The sequence below is a fragment of the Schistocerca piceifrons genome, chromosome 8 (genome assembly GCF_021461385.2).
Source record: "Schistocerca piceifrons isolate TAMUIC-IGC-003096 chromosome 8, iqSchPice1.1, whole genome shotgun sequence".
NCBI classification, from domain to species: domain Eukaryota; kingdom Metazoa; phylum Arthropoda; class Insecta; order Orthoptera; family Acrididae; genus Schistocerca; species Schistocerca piceifrons.
The window spans coordinates 32,038,960-32,065,426 of record NC_060145.1 but is presented as its reverse complement, the minus strand read 5'-3'; positions in this window follow the sequence as shown (position 1 = coordinate 32,065,426).

Genomic DNA, 26,467 nt, shown 5'->3' with positions numbered 1-26,467 from the left:
TTATCTTGGAAGCTAGATTAAGGAAAGGCAAACCTACTTTTCTAGCATTTGTAGACTTAGAGAAAGCTTTTGACAATGTTGACTGGAATATTCTCTTTCAGATTCAGAAGGTGGCAGGTGTAAAATACAGGGAACGTAAGGCTATTTACAATTTGTACAGAAACCAAAAGGCTGTTATAAGAGTTGAGGGGCATGAAAGGGAAGCAGTGGCTGGGAAGGGAGTGAGACAGGGTTGTACCCTCTCCCCGATGTTATTCAATATGTATATTGAGCAAGCGGTGAAGGAAACAAAAGAAAAATTCGGAGTAGGTATCAAAATCCATGGAGAAGAAATAAAGACCTTGAGGTTCGCCGATGACATTGACATTCTGTCAGAGACAGCAAAGGACTTGGAAGAGCAGTTGAACGGAATGGATAGCGTCTTGAAAGGAGGATATGAGATGAACATCAACAAAAGCAAAACGAGGATAACGGAATGTAGTCGAATTAAATCGGAGATGCTGAGGGAATTAGATTAAGAAATGAGACACTTAAAGTAGTAAAGAAGTTTTGCTATTTGGGGAGCAAAATAACTGATGATGGTCGAAGTAGAGAGGATATCAAATCTAGACTGGCAATGGCAAGGAAAGCGTTTCTGAATAAGAGAAATTTGTTAATATCGAGTATTGATTTAAGTACCAGGAAGTCATTTCTGAAAGTATTTGTATGTATGGAAGTGAAACATGGACGATAACTAGTTTGGACAAGAAGAGAATAGAAGCTTTCGAAATGTGGTGCTACAGAAGAATGCTGAAGATTAGATGGGTAGGTCGCATAACTAATGAGGATGTATTGAATAGGATTGGGGACAAGAGAAGTTTGTGGCACAACTTGACTAGAAGAAGGGACCGATTGGTAGGACATGTTCTGAGGCATCAAGGGATCACCAATTTAGCATTGGAGGGCAGCGTGGAGGGTAAAAATCGTAGAGGGAGACCAAGAGATTAATACGCCAAGCAGATTCAGAAGGATGTAGGTTGCAGTAGGTACTGGGAGTTGAAGAAGCTTGCACAGGATAGAGTAGCATGGACAGCTGCATCAAACCAGTCTCAGGAATGAAGACCACAACAACAACAACAACATGACATAAGCGTATGAAAATATGCGAAGTAGACTACTTTTCGTGTTGAACTGTCACTTATTTCAGATACTGTTCTAATGGTAAATAAAGCAGCATTTAGTTTCTGAACTAGATCCAGAACATGGGCTTTCCACAACAGCTTACTATCTATCCGAACGCCTAGGAACTTGAACTGATCCGTTTCGCTTATAAAATGCCCATTCTGTCTGATCAAAATATCGGTTCTTGTTGAATTGTGAGTTAGAAACTGTAAAAAATGAGTCCTACTGTGATTTAGCATCAAATTATTTTCCACAAGCTATGAACTTATTTCATGAACTACATTATTTGATACTGTTTCAATATTACACACAATATCCTTCACTACCAAGCTGGTGTTATCAGCAAACAGAAATATTTTTGAATCACCTGTAATACTAGAAGGCATATCATTTATATAAATAAGAAACACCAGCGGCCCCAGCACCGACCCTTGGGGAATGCCCCACTTAACAGTGCCCCATTGGGACTGAACAGCACTACCACTTTCAATATTGCGGAGAATTACCTTCTGCTTTCTGTTCTTAAGGTAAGAGGCGAACCAATTGTAAGCTACTCCCCTCACTCCATAATGGTCCAACTTCTGCAGTAATATTTTATGGTCAACACAGTCAAAAGCCTTCGTTAAATCAAAGAAAACACCTAACATTCGCAACCTTTTATTTGATCCGTCCAAAACCTCACAGAGAAAAGAGAATATAGCATTTTCAGTTGTTAAGCCATTTCTAAAACGAAACTGTACATTTGACAGCAAATTATGTGAATTAAAATGCTCCAGTAACCTTGAATATACAACCCTCTCGATAACTTTAGCAAACACCGAGGGCATAGAAATAGGTCTATAACTGTCAACATTATCCCTGTATTCTGCTAGATACCCCGTCATATCCATGAGAGTTCTTGGTCCTAGTGATTTAGTTATTAACTCAATCTTCCTCTTGTCAGTATCATGGAGGAGCATTTCAGGTAACAGTCTCGGAACACTTTTTCTACGAGCGCTATATGATTCGCTCTTGGGACTAGATTTCTATTTAGTTCACCTGCTATATTCAGAAAGAGATTATTAAATACTGTACATATATGCGACGTATCAGCAACACGGACATTCCCACTATGCACTGATTCTATATCCTCGACCTGTCTGCAGACCAGCCACTTCCTTTACGACTGACCATATGGTTTTAATTTTATCCTGAGACTTAACTATTCTATATGCATACCAAATACTTTTTGCCTTCCTTATAACTTTTTTAAGGACCTTACAATGCTGTTTGTAATGGGCTGCTGCATTTAGATTGTGACTGTTTCTAACGTTTTGATATAATTGCCACTTCGATCTACAAGATATTCTTATCCCTTTAGTCAGCCACCCAGGCTGCTTGTTTGTGCTAGTACCCTGTTTTGAACGTTCTAACGGAAAGCAACTTTCAAAGAGCACGAGAAAAGTCTTGAGGAAAGCATTATATTTATCGTCTACCGTATCAGCACTATAAACATTTTGCCACTCTTGTTCCTTGATAAGGTTTACAAAGGTCTCTACAGCAACTGGATCAGCGTTCCTAAAAAGTTGATAACTGTGTTTAACATGTGTTACAGCAAAAAAATCTTTTAGAGCTAAATTTGTGCATCATGATCTGAAAGGCCATTCACCTTTTTGCTAACAGAATGCTCTTCTAGTAATGAGAAATGAACAAAAATATTGTCTATGGTTGTTCTACTGTTCAATTGCACTCTCGTTGGAAAGAATACGGTTTGCATAAGATTATGTGAATGATGGAGGTCTACCAGCATCCTTTTCCTAGCACAGTCATTTATACAATTAATATTGAAGTCACCACGTATAACTAACATTTTGTATTTCCTATAAAGTGAACCAAGAACCTCCTCTACCTTTAACAAAAATGTTGTCAAATCGGAGTCTGGGGATCTATAAATAACAACAGTAAGAAGTTTAGCTCCACTAAATTCAACCACACCTGCACAACATTCAAACACCTTTTCAGTGCAGTACTTTCAAACATCAATTGACTCAAATGGGGTACCGTTTTTCGCATACGTGGCTACTCCCCCACACCTCAAAGAACTCCTAGAAAAGCTGCCAGCCAACCTGTATTCTGGTGAAGCAAGTCTCTGAATTATCTCCTTATTTAAGAAGTGTTCAGATATACCAATAATTTCAGAGTCAACATCTATAAGCAGTTCACTAACTTTATCTCTAATACCTTGCATACTTTGATGAAATATACTAATTGCCTCATTAATCGGATAACTAAGCTTTGTCGAAAGTGGTTTCTTTGTTAGCGAGACTTCCCTTAAGCAGGAATACCTATCAGATGACTTCAATCTAAAAAAGGTACAGCTCTAACACCCACAACTAACGGAATTTTCCCATGAGTGATCCCACCACCCCCACCTATGCTGTCACCTATAAGCTTTGCCAACCTCCCCTTTCCATACCTGTTGCGGTGCTGGCCATGTCTAATGAAACCCGTCCTGCTGATAGACTCCACCGACACCACTGAAATGTGACTCATGCCTTCTGTCATCAGCGCACCCCTAAGTCTCATGTTATTACGCCTGACGGCTGTATTAAGATGAGGCCGATCGTGACTCTCAAACAGTCCCACGAAATGCACATTCGTGTTGCCAGTCTGAGTGGCTATCTTTTCCAAGTCATCATCTATGTCATACTCCCCATCCCTCTCATTACTACTACCATCCCCACCCAAAATCACTACCTGATCCTCTTCAGTAAAATCCCTACGTAACCCCCCCCCCCCCCCTATGTTAACAGTCACCTGAGCCTATCCTGCATTAGGCTTCACAATGCTGGGGACCTGGTACTCACTCCCCAACACTTCCTGCAACTGCTGGCCTACACCTCTAGCATTAGAACTACCTAACAGCAGAACCTTCTTCTTTCTCTTAGACTTTGCAGCTGTCCTAGCCACCGTAACTGCTGAGGTCTGCTGCATACTTCCTACATCTACAGCTACTAGAGATTCCTCTCCACTAGCCTCTGACAGTTGGCCGTATCTATTGCAAACACCAGTAGTAAAGCTATCTGAAAATCTCCTTCTCCTAGGAGATCTCTTGCCCACAGCCAGCTCCCATTCCCCAGCCCCCTTCTCCCATCTCATCATATCTAGCTCCTCCTGTGCGTTTTTCAATTGCACCTGAAGGGCACAGATCTTACGCTCCTGCTCCTCTATCAACTTACTCTTGCTACATAACCTGCAATTCCAGGAGAGGATCTCACCAGAATGCCCACTGGCTTCCCCACTGCATTCCCCCCAGTGAAGATACTTCAAACAGTTATTGAAGCAAGAAAACAACTTTAAGTTCCGCTACTACAATAAGAAGATGTTAAAAACTGACTACAATAATCACGAACTTGCTCTACAACGGAAGTAACTACTATTATTGACAGTATTAATCAACAACAAATGAGAATATAACAAAAGACTAACACAGAAAGAAAATCAAACGTCTAATGACACAGTAACGAAACTGAAAGCAGTTACCAAAAATTTCTTCTGAAATTATTTCACCAGAAAACACCAAGTACACCGGTTGTAGATTACTAAAGTTACTAAGTAAACCACTATACACAAACAATTAATTAGTACTTAGCTTTCGATACGCCGCTACAGCTGCAACTGGACAGAGCGGAATGTAAACACGTGTAAGAGGCTAAGTTGCTCGATACGAAACATTCACAAATATCAGGTCAGAACACAAGAAAGGCAGAGGTGAATGAAGAAACCACTAATAAGTCACTTATAGAGTATATATTATCACAAAAACCGTTAAAATATATATCTGAAACAAAAAAATATATGGAAACTTAGAGAGCGATCTCACACGCAGTCACGCGCTTATGACGTCACACCAAAGACGATCTTTTCGTACTGGCGGAACCGTCTCACTAAATTTCAGTCACCAACTTTTTCCTCCGAATGCAAAAATATTCTGTTGACGCCGACCAGCATGGGCAGAAACGATCATAATCATAAAATAAGGCAAATCGGAGCTCTCACGAATTTAGGTGTTCGTTTTTTCTGTGCGCTATGCGGGGTTGGAATGATAGAGAATTAGTGTGAAGGTCGTTCGATGAACCCTTTGCCAGGCAATTAAAAGTTATTTGCAGAGTATCCATGTATGTTTATAATCTCAATATAACTTAACAACAATTAAGAAATTATTGATTAATTTTTTTTAATTTTTAAGTGTGGACATAAAGTATCTTCTCCTTTCAAACGCGCGTTTTCAAAAACGCCTTAATATTGTGAGCTTTAATTGCATTCGGACTTAAGTGTCCCTTTGACGCTACGGTCGCAGGTTCGAATCCTGCCTCGGGCATGGATGTGTGTGATGTCCTTAGGTTAGTTAGGTTTAAATAGTTCTAAGTTCTAGGAGACTGATGAACTCAGAAGTTAAGTCGCATAGCGCTCAGAGACATTTGAACCATTTGTCCCTTTTATTAGCTCCCTCGTCGCACCTGTACAAGGCGCCTGCTTTTCTTCTCTGTAAGAACGACTGTTGTTGTTCGTACAGTATTTCATTACATTGTTATGCTGTGAACTCATTGTCTCTCTCACAATTGTAGTGCTCCTGTATAGTCATAAGTTTCATTTATATTTATTGGTATTTTTCTGTTTGTCGTATTTGAAATTAAAAATTGATTTTGTATGTCCATGGGCGGACTAAGGTTTCTGCTTGCAGTAACTGATACAATTGCTCTGCTATCTACCTACACATTTCTTTCTTCAACTTTTCCTCACGTACTGTGGATCACTGTAATCATAAAGCACTGGGTTGTCCTGAACTGTATGAATCAGGTACTCCATCATTAAAGACTTCTTACACGAACAGCGAAAGTGACCTTTGGCTGCAGACGCGCCTACTGCTGCCGAAAGCCCAGCAGTATCGGCAGAGAGCAGCCTGAAGTAACGGCTGACACATTCAACAGTTGCGGCAGAGTTAGTGATGGGACACTCGATTGTTTTTAACAATCAGTTGGTCAACAGATTCTTTTTCCGCTCAGTCGGCTTTTTCAGTGGAATGAAACAACTTAATATAACTAGTCTGTGTCCACCAGGTTTAAGAGTTGTCGCTCAGTGCGAGACAACCAACTGAAACAAATCTCCGCCGGCTGCAGCCGTTATATCAATGTTTTCACTCACTGAGCGGGTTTGAATGGTTTCATTCTGCGCAAAACAATCGATTGACACAACTATCTGTCGGTTTCGATCCTTATACAAATGTTTTCAGTCAGTCTCCAGTTTTGAATGATTTTATTTACATTTTCTTTCACGCTTTTCCTTTATACATGAAAGATATCTAGGATCGACAACACGTTATTTGAAGGAGATGTGAGATGGTTCCACATCTGCCAACACAAATCAACCTCCAGAAAGAAATTTTCACTCTGCAGCGGAGTGTGCGCTGATATGAAACTTCCTGGCAGATTAAAACTGTGTGCCAGACCGAGACTCGATCTCGGGACCTTTGCCTTTCGCGGGTAAGTACTCTGCCATCTGAGCTACCCAAGCACGACCCGTCCTAACCGCTTCAATTCTGCCAGTATCTCGTCTCCTAGACTCCAAACTTCACAGAAGCTCTTCTGGAAACCTTGCAGAGCTAGCATCCTGGAAGTAAGGATATGTAGTTAAATGTCACAAAGTGGAAGCAAATGTCCCTTGACGGGGGTATAGTGTTAATTTTTTTGAAACTGATTGCAATCGATACAGTACGATTTCTGTTCTGTTCTTCACAGTTCTCGGAACGCAACTGTAATTCGGTGACTGATGGAGGAAGGCTCGGCAGAAATTTATTGAGCGAAGTTCATACGCCGTTGGGCCCTTGTCATCCATTATCCTAAAAGTTGGTGAATTTTGTCGTATCTGAACGGCAACTTGGAGCATGTGTGCGTGCATGCACTTGGCTCTTCAGAGACTTGAGGAGGATCGATACAAGGCGTGCACTGTATGTGACTGGCTGTGTAAACCGACTGCATCCAGTTGAACGTTATCGGTTTGAGAGGAAATGTCACAGCGCAATGGAACAACGTGTAAACATCACGTTCTGCTACAAGTTCGGAAAGATTGCAACGTAGACACATGGAATGTTGGTGCACGCGTACCTGAAGGAAACGGTTAGCAGAAACTGGGTTTATGAAAGGTTTAAACGCTTCCATGAAGAGAAGGAAACAACTGGGTATCAGTCACGTTCAGGTCGCCCATCGACAAGCAGAATCCCAGAAAAGATCGAGAAAGTGCGACAAATGCTGGCGCAAGATCGGCGACGGACACTCAAATTGATTGCGGAGGAACTGGGCATTAGCTAGGACACGGCGCACGCCATCCTCTGCGATCACTTGGGTAAGCCGAAGATCTGCTCCCGATTTGTGCCGAACAACCTCACAGACGAGCAGAAAGCAAAACGGATGGAAACTTCAGGTGATTTCACTTCCACGTATGACCAGGATCCGCTGCTCCTGGACACCATCGTGATGGAGATGAGACTTGGTGCTACCAGTTTGATCCGGAATCAAAACGGCAATCAATGTCATGGTACACACCATCTTACCCGCTACCGAAAAAAAAGTCCGTCGGCAAAAATCCGAGGTCAAAACACTATTGATCGCCTTCTTCGACAACAACGGCATCATCCACAAGTAATTTTTTCCTGCAGGTCAAACCATTAATGCTGCATTTTACCAGTCCGTTTTGAACCAACTACTACAGCGTATCCGCCGGGTTTGGCCAGAGGTGCACAGGACCGGAAAATGGATGTCACTGCATGGCAATTGGCGGCCGCCGTGGCCGAGCGGTTCTAGGCGCTCAGTCCGAAGCCGCGCGACTGCTACGGTCGCAGGTTCGAATCCTGCCTCGGGCATGGATGTGTGTGATGCCCTTAGGTTAGTTAGGTTTAAGTAGTTCTAAGTTCTAGGGGACTGATGACCACAAATGTTAAGTCCCATAGAGCTCAGAGCCATTTGAACCATCCATGGCAATTCCCCTGCACACTGCGCGACCCGTGTGCGCCAATTCCTGGCGCAAAAGGTGGTAACTGCTCTTGAACAGCCTCTGTACTCCCCTGATCTGGCTCCCGCGGACTTCTTCCAGTTTCCCCACTTGAAGGTGGCCATAAAAGATGAACATTATGCTGACTTGAACGCCATGAAAGGTCATGTGACAGGTGTTCTGCGATCGTTTCCACAGGAGGCCTTCACTGATAGTTTCCAGAAGCTATACGAATGTTGTGAAAAGTGTGTTGTTCGGGTGGCGACTATTTTGAAGGGCAATAAAGAACATTTGCTTGTATCTTTTGTTTTGTTTGCTGTATGATAGCATTCACCGAACCACACACACACCCACACCCACCCACCCACCCACCCACCCACACACACACACACACACACACACACACACACACACACACACAAACAAAATATATTAACCGTAGAATTTGGACATTTTACGTGCAGCGAAAGCTTACAGGTGGAACATGGAGCTTGCCTGTCCTCTTTAAGCTTGATATAAAATTTTTGGACCCTTCTCTTGTGAAAAACTGGCTTTACAGCATCGTTTAGGTGAGGGTTTCTAATTTTCACCTTCAGCTTTTATATATATATATATATATATATATATATATATATATATATATATATATATATAATTTTTAGTTCATCAGCATGATTCTTTCTCTCAAGGATATTATCTTTTCTCATCACATTTACTTGCGTGCATAAGTAAATATGAGACGGGTTCTTGAAGGGCCGCTGTTATTCATGTACCAACTTTAGATTTTGAACGTGATGACTAAAATACAGTTGCCGTTAACTGAATTGAATGTAATTTTGTTAATTTCTATTTATTGATTGCAAGACAAGGCTCGAGAGAGTTTCGATTATTGCCGTCGAGCGGCCAAGATAAAACTCACTCGACTCATGGAATCTGTATAATTTGAAAAATGAACTTTAACGTTAAATTAATTATCTGTTGCAATAGAGAAAGGTTCTTGCAACGAAATCTCTCGCATTTACAGTTACTGTTAACACTTTGAAAAATAAATTAATACTTCGGCGCCTAATGGCCGATCGGAGACTGCATCGGAAGATGAGCTTCCTGCAGCGCAAATTACTGAAAAAATGCTTATTAAAAATAATTAGCAGCTGCTACCATTTGAGATGACAAGTATTACAATGAATTTCATTTTGCGATAACAATAATTAGTTTATTTTAGCAGAATACAGAATAACTTACATAAGATATGTGTAGGCACTCAATGGCTGCCTTCCGTATCGCGAAACAAAACAGTTTGTGTACCATAAAGTACGTCCGTCCTCCTCGGCCGTACAATTGCGTCTCCTAGCGATCCTCTTTTGTTTTCATAAGCATGTTTTAAATAAAGATGCTTCTTTCAAATTATCGCTGCATATCAGTATTTTTTCAAGAACATTAACTGTATCTTTTTTACTAATTATGTTCATAAAATATGTTAAATGTTTACAAATAATTTTTAGTTCACTCTTAACACTTCCCAATATTGTTCGCTGCTTACAACCCATAAAAATGTCAATATTTGTGTGACGTACCGTCACAAGCTTTTCACATGTGCAGCGGAAGTGAGGAGGTCCGAAATGCAGACTGAGACTTCCCTTGACAAATTTTGCATAATTTGGCCGTTTTCCCCCTAACCAAATTTTACGTCACTAGAATGTTAACCCTAACATTTAGATACGTTTTTGCCAGCAGAATGAGATCCTTTCGGTGAAAAGCTTTGAACGTGTTGCCGGGTACTTCACCTTGTTTCTCCATTGACATCCTAAAAGAGCTTCAGTCACGAACTGAAGTGCTAGTACTATACTACATGATTTCTGTAAAAATTTTCCTACAGCAACCAAACACGTCAGTAAGTGTCTTCTACCATTAAAAAGTGCGGTTACCCTTTAGCAACATGTCAATATGGGAGGTGGCATGCCTTTACGATGCACACAGTGACTTGCCCCCTCTCTTATTTATATCTTACTTTGAGTAATTCGATTTTGGTGAAGTATAGCTGAGTATGGTCATTACAAGGCTAGTATTGAGAACTCAGAAGATATGAATGTTTTCCTCTCTATTTGCATGCCATGAAAAGTTGCTATTCCTTTTCACGAGGACTTCCCACGCAGCGTCTCACGTCACCTGGGTGGTCCGGTGACAGGTGGGTACTGCTGATCTTGAAAGGGTTATGCCGACGGGTGCGAGGGAGCCGATTGGATGCTGTCCAGACGCCGACATTGTCATAAGAACGGGGGCGACACGCCCACAGGGGCCTGAAGGAGCGGCTGGGGTCAGAGATTCCGTTACTTCGCAGAAACTTAGAGAAAACACTTTCTGACGGGCTACCAGCGAGGCGTGGGAATGAATTGTGTTCCCAGGCAGTCTCGTCGGACAAATTCCAGAGTTTTTTGCAAAATCATAACTGTGATTGGCTTGCTCAGGGGACAGCTCCGTGACGTAGCAAAATCGGCACAGAAATTGGCGCCATTTATCTCCATTGGTGGAATAGTAGTGCTTCGGCAATAGAGTGGAATTTTCGAGTTGCTGACTGGCACGTTTAACCACGGCCACTGTCGTGGGGGCGGGAATGTTCTGTGTTTGGCTTCTTCAGGTGCTCATAAAGGAGTCGGCTCTCGCCTTTTAGTAAGAGTAGGTTACAAGACTGAGACCTCGCTGCTCTGGACAGCCTGCCTTCGGTTGGCTGTCTAATATACTTTCATTTAATTGTAACTGTTTGACGAAGTTGTTGAAGTTTCGACTTCAACGTAAGTTTTCGAGTACAGTTGGTAATTGAAAGTTCTGCGTACAATCGGCCTATATTGTTCGTCTTGAGCAGTTTTGACTCAAGTTGACTGTATCGGAGTTACTGTGTGACTTCGCTCGTTAAAATCAATCACTGTACCGTCAGTGATTGTGTGGCGAGCCTTCTTCATTTCCCTCAGAGGCACATTTGTGTTGTTTGAAAGTCTTTAGTCTGGAACAACCAGACGAGGATAATTTGTTTCACGGTCATTGTCTGTTCTGCTCTGCTGTTCTGCCCTCTGTTTGCCAGTATGTAACTCTCTAAACTAAACCAAGTTTTTCATTTATATTCTAATTTCTACTTAACTTTGATTTCACTAATTTATTTACTTAAGTACCAGTCAACACCTGCATTACCCCTATTTGATTTTGTATTTATAACCCTGTATTCACCTGACCAAAAGTCTTGTTCCTCCTGCCACCGAACTTCACTAATTCCCACTATATTTAACTTTAACGTATCTATTTCCCTTTTTAAATTTTCTCACATACCTGTCCGATTGAGGGATCTGACATTCCACGCTCCGATCCGTAGAACGCCTGTTTTCTTTATCCTGATAACGACGTCCTCTTGAGTAGTCCCCGCCCGGAGATCCAAATGGGGGACTATTTTATCTCTGGAATATTTTACCCAAAAGGACGCCATCATCATTTAATCATAGAGTAAAGCTGCATGCCCTCGGGACAAGTTACGGCTGTAGTTTCCCTTTGCTTTCAGCCATTCGCAGTACCAGAACAGCAAGGCCATTTTGGTTAGTGTTACAAGGCCAAATCAGTCAATTATCCAGACTGTTGCCCCTGCAACTACTGAAAAGGCTGTTGCCCCTCTTCAGGAACCACACGTTCAGTATATGAATACTGAAGCTGTCAAATCTCAGGGTGATCAATTGAATATTTTTCCCTAAACACATCATTTTAAGAAAAAAAGTAAGTGGCACTAAATAATAAAGCTAAAAAGCCAAAAATTTTGTCAGAATGTCCAAATGTATGTCAAAATAAACCGTTACATGTTTCAACTTACTCAGAATAATATTTTGGCCAAAATATGCGTTTTTATGAGAAATTTAAGACACTAAACATTTAAGTTATAAATATTAAAATTCGTATGAAGCTAGAGTTCATATAAAAAACATTAACTATGTGACCCATTAAGCTTCCTCCAACAGTTTTCGAGTAAGTTCCTGAAAACTAAATTGGGAACAAGAACGTCCTTATTTGTAATACATCAAGAAACATTTATATTAATGACAGAAAGTTGTGAATACAGCACTTAATAACGTCCATTACATAATGAAGGTATACCAAGTTTCAAGATTTTGATGTAAATAACAAACAATACAAAGTTTCTTAAAGATGTAGTTCAGAGGTCATGTTCTACTGTCAGTTCCGTTCTAAAATTTCTCGATACAAACGTTTAATTGCAGGCGTGCTGAAAAAAAAAATTGTTCAAATGGCTCTGAGCACTATGGGACTTAACTTGTGAGGTCCTCAGTCCTCTAGAACTTAGAACTACTTAAACCTAACTAACCTAAGGACTTCACACACATCCATGCCGGAGGCAGGATTCGAACCTGTGACCGTAGCGGTCGCGCGGTTCCAGACTGTAGCGGCTAAAACCGCTCTGCCACCCCGGCCGGCTGGCGTGCTAAGACTTTTTCCATGGTAAAAGACAAATTAGCACCACTTCAAAAAAAATACGAAGATTTTAAATTGTATCACAAGTGTTATAAAATGACATGAGTTCAAGGAAGCGGCCACTTCGATGCTGTTAATTGGGGACAGAGTGGATGATGGCAGGTGTTCCCTCGGGGATCCGCTGCGGCCGTATATCAATACGGCCTGAGATGCAGTGTCGACTTCACTTCGCACCGAGGTATCACTCTGTCCGCGACAGTCAAACGCCAGCTTACGCGCTGCCCCAGATGACGTCACATCCTGGCTCCAAGTAAACGCATATTTTCGGTACAACTAGGAAATGACCTCGCGAGGACTGTACACTGTCCTGGATCGCTTAGATATCGCGGATGTAACTGTTTGTGTGCCGCCCGTAATGTCAACAAAACCGCATGGCAAGTGGCGGCACTGTTTTCCAGTTTTGTGGTGAGCAATGAACTTTGATTATCAGGAGTCAGAGCGAAGGACCATATAGTGGGAACTTTCCGTAGAGGTCGCCTCTGAACTGCTGATAGTGGTGTTCAGGATAGAGAAATCATTATTATTATTATTATTATTATCAGGAATATTACTATGTTGTGCGTGTGAAATTTTCTTAAATGTAATTGAATGGGTTAGAACTTAAAACTTTTATTTTATCTTATAGTTTCCCATCCCGCAGAGTAAAGAGAGGGTACAAACATTTCTTTGAGTGAACCAAAGAAGGATGTGGACTTGCAGACTGAAAACTGTGGTCAGTATGTTATCATATAACTATCCATCCGCCGCCCCACATGTGGTGAGTATCGTCAGGGGAAAATGAACAGTTAAGGCGATTGACGCAAAACAGCGAACTCGGAAGGCACTAACTGGATACCGAAGTAAAATATACAGACACCAGTGCGATAACAGCGCTTAGATTTGATGGCGAGTGCGGAAACTAAGCTGTGGACGTCAGTCACAGTGACTGACCTTGATCGTGAAGGAAGAGGACGACACTACATCGCGACTGCCACCGGCGCTGAGGTTAGAAGAAGACGGTGTATCATCAAGGAGCGGCGTGGAGCTGCGATCTAGGTAAAGCTACTACGCGCTTTCACCGGTGCCCAGTCCCCAGTCAGAGCGAACGAAAATATCCTTCATAAAAAGTCGTTTGTCAGAAGATGCTTTGCGATGGTCAGCCGATGTAATGATAAGATGCAAAACTCTTTCTGGATTTAAAACTGTATTTCTTATCGAGTATTGGTCACACAACAAATGTTACGATGTTTTGAGAGCGTTTTAGTGTGGTAAAAAGTTTGCTCCACGACGTGAGCCAGTAAAAGAGTTGAAACTTCCTGGCAGATTAAAACTGTGTGCCGGACCGAGACTCGAACTCGGGGCCTTTGCCTTTCGCGGGCAAGTGCTCTACCGACTGAGCTACCCAATCACGACTCACGTCCCGTCCTCAGAGCTTTAATTCCGCCAGCTGTGAGGACGGGGCGTGAGTCGTGCTTGGGTAGCTCAGTCGGTAGAGCACTTGCCCGCGAAAGGCAAAGGTCCAGAGTTCGAGTCTCGGTCCGGCACACAGTTTTAATCTGCCAGGAAGTTTCAAATCAGCGCACACTCCACTGTAGAGTGAAAATTCCATTCTACTAAAAGAGTTGTTTAGAAAGTGGATCTCATGGCGGTCACATCTGACAGAAAAGAGGAAATCGAAAACGATTATCATGGGACTAGAATTTAAGCTGCCTTGTTACTGATAGAAAAGTATTCCGCACCTAGAGATAATAAGGGTAGGTTCACTGAATATTTATAACGAGTGGAAAGAGTGACTGCCGCCGAGGAACATGTGCAAAATAATAATAGAGCTTCAAACAATCACGTAACAGAAATAATGACAGTGGGAACGTGAATGTTAGACGTGTGGAGATTCAGAATACAAGATCTAATTATCGTAGTCGAGACCTTGGTAGAGGCGGAGGGGATAGACAGACATCACGCATTCGGAATAATTTTGTGACAAAAGTTGTTGTTGTTGTTGTGGTCTTCAGGCCTGAGACTGGTTTGATGCAGCTCTCCATGCTACTCTATCCTGTGCAAGCTTCTTCATCTCCCAGTACCTACTGCAACCTACATCCTTCTGAATCTGCTTAGTGTATTCATCTCTTGGTCTCCCTCTACGATTTTTACCTTCCCCGTTGCCGTCCAATACTAAACTGGTGATCCCTTGATGCCTAGAACATGTCCTACCAACCGATCCCTTCTTCTAGTCAAGTTGTGCCACAAACTTCTCTTCTCCCCAATCCTATTCAATACTACCTCATTAGTTATGTGATCTACCCATCTAATCTTCAGCATTTTTCTGTAACAAAGTAGAAAGGTAAATAATGTGCCGTTGAAACAAGACGGAAAGCATGTTGCTACCCTATCTCATTTTGTGTCAAATGAACACAACAGGCCGTGAGTCGGAAACTAATTCCTGTCTCAGAACAGAAGGCGTAAACAGTAACACAGCTACTAAAAAAAAAACACGAATCACAGTCAGTCAGAACACGTAAACAGGTAAGAGGGACAATTAAATAGGAACAGACAGTACCAGTGATGTGCTAAACCAGCTTTTGGACACTTTGGAAAAGTGGATCAAGGAAGAGTAAGAACACGCTATAGGTAATAGGGACGAAGAAATTTCCGAAGTGAATCTGATAGGGACAGAGATGAAATAATGACACACACATTCGACGATAATGGCAATCTGAAGACTAAAGTTGTGGTAGGGGTAGTCAGTTTTTCTAGGTTTTGAAGAAGAGGAATAAATGGAAGAAGGGGGTAGCAATAATAATGATGGCAAGGAACCTGTTAGCTGTATCGTTAAGTGCTTTGACTTAATATTGATGGACTGCTCGAAAAAATCAGCTGAGAATAAGAATATAGAGATTGATGACGCCATGAATCTAACTGTGAACGTAATTGCAACTGTACAAAACTACTTTAGCTGGAAACAGATTGAAAATGATTTATTATAAGACTTTCATGAGGAATCTGTTCAAGCTGGAATAACTAACCCTTTTATAAAAACTGACATCGCAGAAGTAACACAGCGTTGTCTTCCTGGTAGTCACAGCGAAGCAAGTCCCTTGTCAAAGCAATCTTTGATGCTATTCCTAATGCGAATGAACTGACTAATATTAAAGGAATTGGTTTAAGAATAGTATGTGTTAGTGAAAAGTTTCTAGACCAGCACAGCACGACGATTTGATACCAGTTGATATAGGTAAAATAACACTACATCAAATTTCTGATACATACGAAGGGAGTATTAATGAAGCATGGGAACTGCCTTTTAGAGCACTTAGGAATAAGGGACACTCGCAGGAAGATACTAAATTCGGCAGTAAGGTGCAAGATGCTTATGCGAAAGATAACTATCTAGATACTAAAAGAGATAGATGCTAAGGTACGTCCATCATGTGTTTCCCGAAAACAGTCTGCAATAGATACCGACGCGAGAAGTTTTCTTATAAAATTCAAAGTTTCCTGTGCTATTATATAACGTCTTCAAGAAGGGAAAACAAAGTAAAAAGCAAGTATGCAAACTGAAAATAGTGTTAATTCACGAACAGCAGTTTCACAAAAAATACTAGAGATACATTTATATCAGGCTTAATGAATTTTAGGACACCTGTGTTTTGGTGCTGACACGGTAGCGTTATACTGCTGCAAGAACAATAAATATGCAGAGAAGGACTACAGTACCAGCAGCATTCGCATGTGCGATAACTTCTGCCCGCTAATTCTGAGGTATGATGTCTTTTTATGCGTAGCGCACTAATTCGCTACTCGCGGGGCTACATCAAGATAACATGGGCAGTAATTATCCTCCGCACAATAGTCCCATTTTTCCATCTACTTCCCCGTCCCTGCAGCAAAATTGGTGGCAAAACCGCTAGTTTTGTCACGGTGTGTCTCGCCGTTAATGGCGGACTCCGTGCGTCCTTATTACCCCAGAGAATACGGTCGTTATTCACGCGACAGTGCTGCAGGGATTGGGGTGGGTAGTTAACGGCAAAGACTGAACCTGTGTGTGTGTGAGGGTTATGTGGGTGGCGAGAGGTGGAGCTGGAATCGGCCGCAGTCCCAACTGGAAAGACATAACACGTATATCGTAAGAAAATTTTTAGTCTCACTCCATGGTATGATGAGAATAGAGCTCTCTTGTGGTAATATCACGTCGTAACAAAGCCACATGAAACAACATTATCCCCTACAGCAACCATTTTATTTGCTCTGGGTGTCTCATTCTCTGTGTAATCAGAAAGTTCGTAACGGTCGATATTAGGTTTTAGTATAGCTCTTCAGAAATACTGTTTTATCTGTTTTGTTATTTACAGCCATTGTTGCACATTCAGGCTTCATAAAGACTTCTAAGTATCGCTCAGAAATGTAGACACATTAACCCTTATACTAACACAATTTGCTTGTTTCACTGAGTACCCATGGGGTATGTTGACAGTATTTTAATGTACTAAATTAAAAGCATACTTTACAGTTGCTCAATGTAACAGTCGTCATCCTGTTTCCACAAACATTATATTCAAGAAATAAAAATAAATTTGTACTGGGGTCATATGACCCAAGTCGGATTCAGTGAAAGAAACCAAGAAAAAATTTTATATTTATGGTAAGTGTAAGAAACATCACTGGATACAATTGACTCAGACGGAGAAAGTCATACATTTTGAAAGTAATACTTTTGAGAGGAAAGGGTATATATATTTCACATTTGCTTATGGCGGCACCTTGTCCTCAGCGATACGAGGAAGGTTACAATAACATCTGAGGCATGAAATCCAGACAATGTGCACAAAAATAAGCCAGAAATATTATTTACACTGTCGCAGTTGTTACGTGTAAGAGCTGTTCTACGGAACGGCCATCACTCTCTTTTTATAAATTTTGTGACACATGTCCTTCATATTATATAGGACAAACAGGGCGAGCCTTTTCAGTCAGATATAAAGAGCATCTATTGGGGAAAAAAGGCACTAACATTCATAATTTTTCTTTCGCTGATCATTTGCTAATCACAGGCCACAAACCTAAGGAAATTAAAGAATTTAATGTTCTGCACACAGAGAAAAAAGTCGTAGACTTGATGTTCTTGAAGAAATGGAAATATTCAAACACTTCTCTCTCAATGATAACCTTATTCTTAATGAACAGTTACAATTACGTAACAAGAATTGTTTCAATGGATTCAAACTTTTACTGAAGGATCCTTAAAAGATATTCTTCATCTATGTCAATCTTTCGTCGTGTTTTTTTTTCTGAAGTGTTGTTTTCCATCCCATACTCTCATTGCAGTTTAATCACTTACTGTATTTTACTGTAACAAATTACTGAAAAAAATTTTCTTACTGCTTTTAAATTATAACATGTCTTCATGCTATAAGATGTTTAAAAGTTGTAGACACATCTGCTATACAAACTGCTGTAACCTATCTATCACGTAAAGCAGATGTTTCCAATTTTCATCACTAGATGGCGTGACACCTCATATTCAACATCGTAGTATAGCTCCACCCAGTCTGAAGCCACCTGTTTCAGTATACACAAGCCGCCCTTAGCGGCACTCTTTAATTTTTAACTAGAAATAACTGTAAGACTTTTATGTACGATGTTTTATTGTGTGACGTGGCCTTTTTGGCGTTAAAATTGTACGACGAGAGCTGTTAGACTCAACTTCTTACTATGTAAGTACATCTTCATATACGAATATTAATTATTACTGTCTTGTATTATTCTTATTCATGACTAACTTTGTATCCCCCTTATTTAGGTAATATAAATTCTGATGAAGACTCCCTTAGTTTAGGAGTCGAAACCATGGTCAATTCGACTATAAAATCCATTGCAACCAGTGGGCTGTCTTTACTATAAAAACTATTTTCACGTTTGCTGCACACAGCTATGTTTAAAGGTGTAACTTTTTACAAACGTTACATTCAGGACAGAAGCAATTTAAATTGGGGTTATACTGACCTTGGCATTCAATGCAGAAATCATTAATACATTTGAATACGCCGTAATTATAAAAATGAAAGGAACGTCATTGGATAGAACTGAGTCAGTAGGAGAAAGTCATAATTGTTGAAAGTAATAATTTCCAAAATAAATTAGATACACGTATTTGCAGCGTGCTTGGGCGTCATATTGACCCTAGTTGTCCTAGGAGGATCATGCAGTACAGATGACAACGTATTTTCGCAAGTATTTTTTTTTTTGAGAACTCTCTGAAATTAAACAGTACCTTAGTTCTTGTAAACACCGTCCTGTCTGTGAGAAAACTGAATGTCAGCTATTGTAATAGTTCCGCCAACTAAGAAACTATGCTTTGCTGTCCATTCTTGTTTGGCAAAAGTGTTTTTAAAAATTCAAGTCTAGTCAACAAACCATGTTCCCTGTTATTTCCCTGATAAATGTGGTGAAAACAGTGAGGAGTGCAGCATGATCAGTCTATAGAACGTCGCAAGTGAACAACTTCCTACACGACTGGTTTCGAGCTTGGGCCGATCTTCAGGTGTTAATACATTCATGTACATGTTTATATTGCTGGAGACCACTGTTTAAATACAAAGAAAGTTATCTACTGGTGACTAAACAGATACAAGTGAAACAGTTGTAAGTGGTAAGGCAGCGTTTGTCGAAATTAATTCTGTACTTACATAAATATGAACCATCCTCATTATAATTACGCTGTGGTGACAGTTTTTCCATTCAGTTGCACATTTGTTATCATTTACACGTCCATTTTTTCAGTTTTTTTTATTTAGCTCCATATTCCACTATTTTGTCGTGCACTCGTGGTACACATACAAATATGTAGGCTATGGTCAAAGAACTTAGACGCAGGGAGTGCAAAGATGTTGATGATACAAACATGTACGTTATGGTGAAAGAACTTAGCTGTAGGAAGTGTAAGGACGTTGCACACACAGAAACTTAAAAAGCTATCATAAATTGCGAAATCTTTTGATCCACCATATGAATTTTTTTATCCACAGTACCAAAATGAGACAACTGTTTTGAGCCACACTGTTGCCAGAGAACTTAGATCTACGAAGTACAACGATCTTATACACATGAAAATTACAAAAATATCAGTTAAAGCTTATATTTACAATATGGCTTTTACAAATTACAATAATGACACTTGGACTGTTGTATGACTGCTACTTCGGATTTGCATAGCATACTACTTTGTTATTAGATATAAGAGGACAGTGAGTTTTTGTTTTTTAATATTTCATGAAATGTGAGGGGATAGGATTTGTTTGCAAGCTCCACTTGTTCACTGAGAATATGATGTGGTGAGTAGGAGCTGTGGATGTAAATTTTTAACTCTTTGAGCAGAAAATAAATCTGCTAAATGAGAAATAGAAAACTATTTTGTAAAGTTATTTACATATTTCTTCGTAAAAGAATTTATTGAATTCAACTGTAAAAGTAAATACAGGTGAATTTAAGAAGAGGTACACCCTTGAGTTAACTGAATTGATTAGTAACCATTTCTTCAATATATCTGTGATACTATTAAACAACAATCAGCTACACAATCAATCAATCTTTAGATTAAGCTTGTCCATTATGGATATATATGGATCCTTGACTCTTTATTCAGTATCAAAACAGAAAGTTGCATTCAGTCACCTCTCTGAAATATTTGTTTATTCCATAAATCGGTTTCCGAACGTTTCCAAGCTCATCTTCATATGATGCACAGGACATTATGTGACTATTGCATAGCATAATGCTGGTTGCTGAACCTGTGGCAACAAGATGGAACGTACTTCAGTGTATCGCCATGAGTACAGTTGATATGAGCGTTTGGATCAAAAAATTTATTCTGTCTTCCTTTCGACTGTATGAGCGGATTTGTTATTATTATCCATCTATCATATTACATTGTGATTAACAGCCGGTAACACATAACATCACAGGACGAATCTTTGCCAGCATATGCTGTACAACTAGTGCTTGTTATACATATCTTCATATGAAGACGTCAAATACTTTGATCAGAGACATTATTTGTTTTTGTTTGGATGTAATACAGTCGGTTTATGGGCAAATACTTTAATCAAAACTGGCGTTGACAAGAATGCCCAAAAATATATAAAATAAAGTTACAATATTTACAGGGACCTAGAGATCTTTATATGTACACGAACTTTACATTTAAAACAATAAGAAGAGAGCTTTAAACGAACTGCTTGCTTATTTCAACCTTTACATTAACATCGTCTGCAATATTAGTAAAACCAGATTCTCGTTATAGCAGCTAAAGGTAAATCATTTGAACAGTAGAAGTCTTGGACACCTTGTCTTACAGTACAGTACTTATTCTGTGGTAGGTTATTTGCGCTAGCATCAGTGTAGTTAAGATGTAAACAGGCAGATACGGTAGGGGGGAGAGGGGGCGGTGTGAATTGGGTGTGCCTGATTGAATGAAAGGCTTCGAAATTCTGAAGGAAGAATTTGTTTCTAGATTCTGTATGTTCACTATGTGGGTAGTCAGATGCTGTTGATAAGGATTTTAGTTTCTTAAAGAAGGCCACGTTTTGTGTCTTTGCTGATAAGAAGTAGTATTTGGAGGTTCTGTGGAATGCTGTTTCAGAATGACTGTGTTGGCAAGATGTGTGGCAAAGCTGTATTTGCTTCGGTTTCTAAGTCAGAGTGTCTCGGTGTGCTCTATAAGATCTTTAAAATTATATTTATTTCATGTGGGGGCAATGTTGCGGTTAAGACATTGGTTTAATCGATTTAATTCATTACTGTTCCAACACATCTCTCTAGTATGTATCACTTTGTCAGACATACTGGGGGTTCTACGATGCGCTTCTTGATATCAGAACACTTAACTTTCTATGATGTATATGCCAGATGTTATTATGCTCTGTGCTGAGTTGTAAACCTTTTCATTTGTGAACTCATTTACATCAACACTGTTAACACTATTTTTTGTTTACTCCATGTGTAATCGTGATAGGGTTCCTTTCATTTCATTTCTGTATTTCTCTGTGGACTAATCTTAGGTGGTGGACTTGTGGATGCGATATGACAGCCTTCAAAATTGGGCTCCCAACTAGTTTTGTTACTGCTTGTGACACATTTGTAGTGTAAACGTCAACATCTTGTAAAATTTTGGAAATTAATTTGTCACTGTGGCCCTCATAACTGCACAACTGAAACAGCTTACAAGATGATGTTGAAGCACGTCTCACTCTAATAGATTGGTCTTGTGCAGAGGAGCTTCCACTAGTTGCATGTGCAGGTACGATGTGGCACAGTCTTGCCATGTCAGGAAACCTTAGTTGGACAGCAAAATGAAGGAGAAAATGATTCTATTTCTATGTAGCAGTCAAGGGCGCAATATGGGCCCAGAACTACAGGAGATGCAAGGTAAGGGGTACCAAGTCACCAGTACTTTTATACCACGTGGGGAGCTCAATAAGATGGCAAGATTTAGAAGGCTTACTGAAAGGATTTTTTTTTTCCTGAAAGGAATCAGATTGTAATAGTGGGAGATATGGGCACAATCGTGGAAGGGACTGGTCGTATGATACAGATGGTGACCTTGACATGGTAGCTGGTCAAATTGGTCCACAAATTGTCAATACATACAGCTGTTCCGATGTCATGGTCAACCCCATACTGAGACTACTGAGGTCTCTTAAAGGGAATTGGAACGCCCTGTCCCGACAATGTTAAATTTAGTGACTGGGCTTCCCTGTATTTCAGAAACCACTGTAGCCATTGACATGAAACTTATCAGGACGTTAAACTGTATATTATGAGTGTATTGAACTACAATAACTGCAGTTCAGCCACTGCTCTCAGAATACAATTTTTTGACTACATGGTTAAAATTTTGTGTACTTTTTTGTACGTTATCCTAAATAATTATAATTATACGTAACATTACGTTCATCCTTAAGTTCAATAGACTCAAGAAATGTATGTTATTACCGCCTGAAAATGTGAATACTCTACTCAAAATGGTTTCTGAGATTTAGGGAAAATGCAACAGAAAATGTAAATTTTCAGGGACGGCTTCCAAAGTTTCAAAAGACTGTAACTCACTTAATATATGTTTATTTCTTTCATTTTTAGTCACTCATAAGTACCCTGCATCATAGTGTATATCATTATCTTGATCTTTTTCCAAGTTTTTTCACCTTTCCTTCTATCTGGACTCCTTAGTGGCCAACTGTGCTACGTACTCTGCTTTATCAATACAAACCTTGTGCATCGGTTTAAGTTCTCTGAAGCAGTTTGTTCCAGGATTAATTCCCATATGCTGTAGCACTTTCAGCCTAACAATGTTGCCATCATTAAAAGCAATAACAGCATCACTGACCCCCCACTTTAGTGTCTACATTCCAACAAAAACATTTTTTGGTAAGCGAGTCAATATAACATTATTGAACGACTTATTGGGATTTTGAGTCTGACTACACAGATACTTCTCCAGTAATTCAGGATCTGACAGGTCTCTGTAGATGGGTTTTATGATACCTGTGGCTGCTGCTGGGATGTAATGTTTATGGTTATATGAACTGTTTGAGTACTGGGCATTGCAGTAATTCCACCATGAATCAGGTCCAGGAGGGCAAAGGTGGTGTACCGGTTTTTCATCAGTTGACACTTTGTGGAAGAAGGTAGCACATGCTGCCTGCTTCATTTTCAACAAATCCTCAATATTATTTTAATGGCCATCCCATAATTCTGCTGTAGTTCATCAACCATTTTGTCTGTCAGCCTGCATCATATGGTTTTACTATCAGAAAGTTTCTTGTCTCTCAAACTTTGTTTCAGCTTCCTCAACTTGATGCCCATCCTCTTCTGGACATGACCAACACATTCCAGTTTTGTGATAATCTTCTCACCTTAAGGCTGAGCGGCTACTACATTGTTATATGCTTTTGAGTTTCCATCACCTAAGACCTTAGTGTAACACACTCCCCTCTCCTTCACAGATCGTTTAAAAATTTCAGTAGCTGCAGAGGTCTCCATACGAGCACTTGTTGATTCGCAATTTCTGTCACAGATATACCCTTCTGCATTCCTTGATTTACACTTATAAGAATGTTTGGTTAAAATCTGGAAATCTATTACCTTACCAGTATCCACGCTGGTCACCATAGCAACAGAATTCTTAGAACTTTAGCCGCGCTTCTGCCAAGTGTCATCAAAAGCTTCTGGTATGTCAGTCATACCATCATTTATTTCAACAGCTTTGTTTGCAGCACACTTCATTGAGTCACATGGAACAGATTCCACAGCAGCTCCGCCGGCCGCGGTGGTCTAGCGGTTCTTGGCGCTCAGTCCGGAGCCGCGCGACTGCTACGGTCGCAGGTTCGAATCCTGCCTCGGGCATGGATGTGTGTGATGTCCTTAGGTTAGTTAGGTTTAAGTAGTTCTAAGTTCTAGGGGACTGATGACCGTAGATGTTAAGTCCCATAGTGCTCAGAGCCATTTTTTGAACCACAGCAGCTCCAATAAATCCTGCATACTTCTCGACTTTACAAGGTCGGCGTGGTATATTCATCACGGCACACATTGTTTCCACTGCAGTGTGTCCTTTGTCAATAGCTCTGTCCATAAAACCACGTAACATTTGCTTCAAAATAATTATCCCTACACTTATCAGAATTCCAAAATGAATGTGTATATTTACCACTGGCACAATTAATGACAAGTATTCTCGCTGGTCCACTCGATATCTCACTGTCTTCATGTAAACTAACTGGCCCTGGACATATTTTACGATACGCACATTCATGTAACACCGCTGTCAGGATGTTTAAGTCTATCAGAATATAATCTAACATACCATTTGCATCACTTTCGTTTTGAGGAAACTGTGTGATCACAACGTTTTATTTTAATCTTCGAAGCACTGATGGGTGTTTCTCTAGACACTGACGAGTTTTCCTGTGTTTGATTGCCTCTAAGTTCACACGCTACATATAGAACACAATGTTTCGCTTTATTCGATAATCTATTACCATGAAACCCTGTTTTCTTAAAACACTTAGTTTTGGATGCACTATTTAGTTTTTTGAGAGGTTTTCCAACCTATTCGTCACTTTTCCTCGGAAAAACGTTAGCACTTCTACATACAGTGCTTGCTTATACTATGAAACGATACGATATTGTTTTTGACAGTGCTACTAATACAAAAACGTATTTTAACCTTTATAACACAGTAAACAACAGCCTACAATATAAAAATAAACGACTGTATTACATCTTGAAGTAATGCACTTAAAAATTTTTAAATTTTCAACCGGTGCACATTATATTAAGAAAAAAGTAAAATACTTCGCATGTGAGATTATATATTTTATTCGGAAAATTGCAAATTTTATAATGAGATAAAAATCCAGCTCTCCTTAAATTAAGGGGCTTGAGAGGATGCTGCTGACTGCTCAAATTTCGGTGGTGTCAGCCGATAGTCTTCATAGATGAGTCTATATCAGACACGTCCTTCATCTGAATAGCATTCGGAATGGGTGTTTGGTGAAGCTTATAGGTGACAAGTAGATAGATCTGGGCTTACTCAAGGCCAGATTCAGCTAATTACATGTAAAGAGGCTAGACGTTTTTCTTAGAGTTGTGCCATGTAGGACATATATTTGCTTAAGGAAGGTTCCTTTAATGCTGAAAATATGTTTAATAAATGAGGAATGTAGATCAGAGGACACAGTAAGATTATTACATTAAAATCGTAGGGAAGTAAAGATAATTTAGATGATTTGTACTAAACCTTGACACTAATATTATTTGTATAACAGAGAATAATTTACGTCGGAATGAAGAAATACTAAGGCTTCCTAGATATGCAAGAAGTTCGTTGCAGAACCTACAGTGGACATTCGTACTAAGTCTAATGTATCACTTACAGGAGTTGATCCACGAAAACATTGAAACGACAAAGTGTCTGAAGATTGTGCAGGAAAGTTAGTGTTTTCTAGGAAAAAACTTATCATTGTATGCGTCTACATTTTCCCTCATTTTACAGCACGGGGTTTTCCCGTCAACACTTGAAGCTGTACGTGGTTCTTTTCTTAAGCAGGACATGAGGCGAATTTTGGGTTATGATTTCAGTATAAACATTCCGATTAATTCTCCAACAATACCTACATCGATCGTTCTGTACTTGAAAAACGCAGTGACAGAAAATTAGTAGTTGCCTGTAAGGTCGTGAAGCAGAGGTAGTAGTGCTGAAAGGAGTCAAACCAGAGCCATATCGCAAGGTAGTGAAAAAATGGTTTCGTATTGTGTGTCCACTTGCAACGTAGAGATTTAAAGTCAATCTCGAAGCGGAAACTTGCGAGAAAGTCTACAGTTCAGACAACTGTAAATGAATCGCCTCATCCTGAAAGTACCCCAGTCACGAAATATCCAAAATGTAGTTAAGCACATTTGCGAGGTGCCGGGGCTAGCAGTGTATTTAACATTAAGTTCTTCTAGAAGCCTCATATGCAAATGATTCTCTAAGCCGCCCCTTTTCTAACTCCGACTTTTGCTGTTGCACATGGATTAAGAAGAAACGCGAACTAACTGTAATCGACCCGGCAAGTGGAGCAGAAAAGAGTCTAGCACCTCCAATAATTTGGTTTGATAGAAATTAATTTGATAAAAGAAAGTTTCATTAACGTATTGAGAAATGAAAAGGTTGCTCTACCAATCTACAGAATGAAAGTTCTGTCCAAAATAACGATTTCATTTATTATGACTAAACTCAAAATAATAA